Source organism: Phyllostomus discolor, chromosome 13 (assembly GCF_004126475.2).
Source record: "Phyllostomus discolor isolate MPI-MPIP mPhyDis1 chromosome 13, mPhyDis1.pri.v3, whole genome shotgun sequence".
Classification (NCBI taxonomy): domain Eukaryota; kingdom Metazoa; phylum Chordata; class Mammalia; order Chiroptera; family Phyllostomidae; genus Phyllostomus; species Phyllostomus discolor.
Genome location: NC_040915.2, coordinates 5,433,527 through 5,438,183, shown reverse-complemented (window position 1 = coordinate 5,438,183; position 4,657 = coordinate 5,433,527). Strand labels below are relative to the sequence as shown.

Here is a 4,657-nt window from a genome sequence, read left to right as displayed (position 1 = left end):
AACTGTGGGTCCTGCTGCTGCCTTCAAGTTACAGCAACAAGCAGAGCAAATGCTGTTCTACCCATAAAATAAAAAACATTTAAAATTAATAGAAGTTCTTTTAAAGTAACAAATTTAATGCTCAAATTACCAAGTTATTTATCTTACATAAAAAGAAACCTGCTTTGCCTCAGGCCCCCTGGGCCTGTGGCTCACGTGTACTTTCTCCGAGTCCATCCCCTTGGGTCCCTGTTTGCCATTGCCCCGCCATGACCACCCAGCAAGTAGTCCTCCAGGGCCTGGGGCCATAGGGCTTCCTCTTCATGAGGCACAAGGAAGGCTACTATATCTAATTACGTATTGGAGAGGTAATCACAGCCGTCGATGGGGAAAATGCCAGCAATATGACATACTTTGGAAGCTCAGAACAAAATCAAGGGCTGTAGAGATAGCATGACTCTCATGGTAGCCAGATCTGAAAATAAAGTCTGGTCTCCTTCGGTGATAGAAGAAGGGAAACGTCATCTGTACAAGATGAATGGAGCCTCTGACGCACAAGAAGTCCTATAGATAGAAGGCACCCACAACCAGAGTGGCATGCCCTTCACCGCCTCGCCTGCCTCTGGCTCTGCCCCGACGGTCATCACGAACCAGCACCACAACCCCTCCCACCTCAACTCATCTGAAAACATCTTCAACTGCAATGATGCCTTGGAGTCAAAGCTGATGGCCAGTGGGCCAGAGACGAATGGCTGAGTCTTAGAGCATTCTCAGTCTCCAAGTGGACTCATCACTGACAAAGATGCTTTCCTGAAGTTTACAAGATGCTTCAAGAAAAAACAGGAGACCTGGCTGGCGTAGCTCAGTGGATTGAGCTCAGGCTGGGAACCAAAGTGTCCCAGGTACGATTCCCAGCCAGGGTACATTCCTGGGTTGCAGGCCATAACCCCCAGCAACCGCACATTGATGCTTCTCTCTCTCTCTCTCCCCCCCTTCCCTCCCTAAAAATAAATAAATAAAATCTAAAAAAAAAAGAAAAAACAGGAGATAAATGAGCCTCCTAAACAGTCCACTTCATTCCTGATTTTGCAGAAAACCCTGGAATCTAAGGAGAAAGGGGATCCCAGCAAGCCCTCGGGATTCAGAAATATTAAGGCTCCGGTCACCAAAGTGGCTGCATTGCCCAGTAGTTGCCCATGTGTGACAAGTGTGGCATTAGCATTGTCGGTGTGTTTGTGAAGCCGCAAGACCAACACACCACCCTGGGTGTTATGTGTGCACCGACTGTAGCACAAACCTGAAACAGAAGGGCCATTTCTTTGCGGAAGGTCAAATCTACCATGAAAAGCAGGCCAGAGAGCAGGTTATCCCACCAGAAGGCTACGGCATGGTCACTGTGTTCCCCGAGCCAACCAGTAGGTCTGCGCTGATGAACACTCCTCTCCAAGAAGCCCTGTTGCTAGCTGTCCTCTGGATGCTCCGGCCCTCTCCTCTCTCAGAAGTTCTTGCTTACTCTGGTTTTATCTCTGCCCACTAAACCGTTGTGTCCCCCGCCTTTGCTAAGTGACTCGCACTGCTGAGGAATGCCTGCTTGTATAATAAATGGGAGATTGTTTTTGCTCAGAGTCCCCTTGCCAGCATCACCGTGCCTTCTCCTCACCTCAGTTCACCTCTGCTGCCAATGGATGGCCAAACTGGAACCGAACCAAATTTAATACGTCAGCCAATGATTTTGTTTTTACTCAATAAATTTATAAACTCTAAAAAAGGAAACCTGCTTACTAACCATTAATAATCATTACAATCACAGAGTGCCAATATTATATGAAATCAATTTTCATTTAGAAGAAATTTGAGTTAGAATTCTTAGCAACTCCTAAGCTAGTAAAAAGGCCACTTACTATGTTTTAATTCATGAGATGCCTGAATCCCATGCTACGGTATACTAATCAGCTATTGGCCAGTGGCAAACAGGCTATCTACTAATTTTTAGGTTACCAGTAAATGACTCCTAACACCTTTAGAGTAAACCGTTATTTTCTTTTAAATAGGAAAGCATTTATCACAGTATTTGAAGGCACTAGATTCCAATAATGTTACTTTTAAAGCAAGGCTGTTCAGGTTTCTACTGTAAGAATGAGTGGTATATGAAAGGATATAAGGATATGTTATTAGATTCTATTTTTCATGAAATGAAGAGAGTTGCTGTTATTTTTTTCAATTTGAGTAGGTGGGAGAAGTCCACCAGGCTTCAAGATTTTGGCTTATGGGACCTTTTGAGGAAAACCTCCTAAGGAGAATAGCCACATCAAACCTTACGTTATTGCTCTTCCTTAATGCAATGCTTCAGCTCTGCCTGAAAGTTTTATATCAATATTTACAAAGAATCTGCCTTTAAAAACATACAATGAACAGTTTTTAGTATTGTGGATTATTTGATATTCCTCAAATCTATAACAATGGTTTGGGAGGTATTATGTCTCTTATTCATCAAAGTGAGCTTCAATATAAAAGATATTTACCGAGAAGGTACCCATGCATTTGTTGCCTAACATATATATCAGTCTAAATTAAGCTTCCAGGATAAAGTGCTAAATATGAAAAACAGGTCTGTCTGCAATAATCTTCAGTTATATTGGGAAGACATAAAGAACAGATAAACAAATAAACAAGAACACAAGACAACTTGAGACAGTGAATATTATAAAGGGAGATGTGATATATACTACTGAGGGTTGGAATAAGATTTATAATTCAAGAAATTTCTCTGATTAAAATCATGACCAACTGTATCACATTAACTTAAAGAAAAAAGTAATGAGATGTTCTGAGAAATTATTGAAAAAATAAGAGATGAAATGGAACTGGCAAAGCTGGTGAGAGAAATGAAGACTAAAATAAACGGAAGGCCTCATTGGAATAAATAATTCTGAAAATAAAGTGAGATTCATAATAGACTGAAAAAGAAATAATTCACATTAGGAGTTCAAAATTATTAGACAATGTGATAGATATGGACAATCCAATATGTGTATAATTGGAATCTCCTAAGAGAGTAACTGGATTAATAGAACAAAAAATTTTAGAAATCAAAATATACATTAAAAAACTTTCCATAAATAAATGAATAGTTGAATATATGGGTTAAAAGGATTAATTTTAATCCAGGAAAATCAACACAGAGCAATCAACACTGGAAAATATATATTAGTAAACTTATCATACTTCAAAAATGAATAAGGAACTTGCTGGATGTTCAGAAAACAAAGTAGGTTATATATCAGGGCCAAAAAAAAAAAAATCAACCAGAAGTTTTAGACTGATTCAAAGCCAGATGGACGACTTGGAAAAACACCTACAAGTCCTTAGAGAACAAAAGGGGAAGGGCCAACCCAAGGATTTTACATGCAAACTGTCTTTTATGTCTAAATATGACATTCAAGAAATCAATATATTTTCATGAGGCTTTCTTGAAAAACTTTGTAGGACATTTTCTCCCATGAAGATTACTAGGTAAATGCGGCCACATTTTGTCTCTATGGCTTCACAATTTTTAATGTTTTATTCTTACAACCTTCTATTGCTTTACTACTATGAAGTAACTAAGCATGGAGCCGTTCTCACTGCTTTTTGACCAAGACTCATTCCATATCTTCTAAATAAAAGATAAATGTGAAAACTGTGGCAAAAAGAATTCACTTAGTTTTAAGACCAAGACTAAAGCAACTGTAAAGATTATAGTTTAGAAGTGAAGAACATTTAAACAATATTATTGTTCCTTATAAATAAGGTAACTAACAAACATGTAGAAAAATGAAAGAAGGGAAAACTGACAGCCTGGAAAGTGGGTTGATTTCTTTTGTAGAAAGGTCAATAGGTTTTATGTTGATAAATTTTGCAGTAGAGTATATTACTTCATACTCATGCTAAATGTCCATCATGGGTGTGTTATCACTGTATTCTGCATCTCACTCCAGCACAGACTGGCAGAGTAACATTTGTTACCAGGCTTCATTGCAGAGGAAAGGGTTTCCCATCAGTAATGTCACTTCTACTCACAACTCAAAATTCATCACAACACAAGGAATTCACCCAAACACAAGATTACCAGGAAAGGCAATCCTATCACCAGCCCAGAATGAGAGAGTTGAAATGTATGACAGAGAACACTAATTTTTACCATAATGAGATAGATGTATAGTTAAGTAAATTAAAATAACAACAATAAGAAAATATAATGACAAAAAAATTAGGAAATCAATAAGAGAGGGAGGAAATAAGGAGGTTGGGAGAAAGGGGAAATTACTCATGGGGGTAGTTGATAAAAAGTATTTAACGAAATACAGAACTGAGCATACTGTAGATCCCTGCTGTCCAATAAGGTAGCCACTAGCCATATATGAGTATTTAAATTTAAATTAATTACAATGAATTAATATTAAAAATTCAGTTTCTTAGTCACACTAGCCACATTCCAAGTGCTTGATATCCAACGTGTGGTTCAGAGGTACTGCACAGAACAGCACAATATAGAACATTTTGAGTCTTAGAAATCTCTATTTCATAGTACTGCTATGGACGTTTGTTGTTATAAATAAAAAAACATAAAAATTATTAATCTTTCAAATTATGAGAATGAACATGCACATACACAAAAGTAGCCCAAACCCAATCACAG

At 38.1% G+C, this 4,657-nt stretch overlaps 1 pseudogene; it reads left to right on the top strand.

The window, feature by feature from the left end:
* The first annotated feature begins 387 nt into the window (after positions 1 to 387).
* Positions 388 to 1,699, top strand: LOC114510349 (annotated as a pseudogene).
* The last annotated feature ends 2,958 nt before the right edge of the window (positions 1,700 to 4,657 follow it).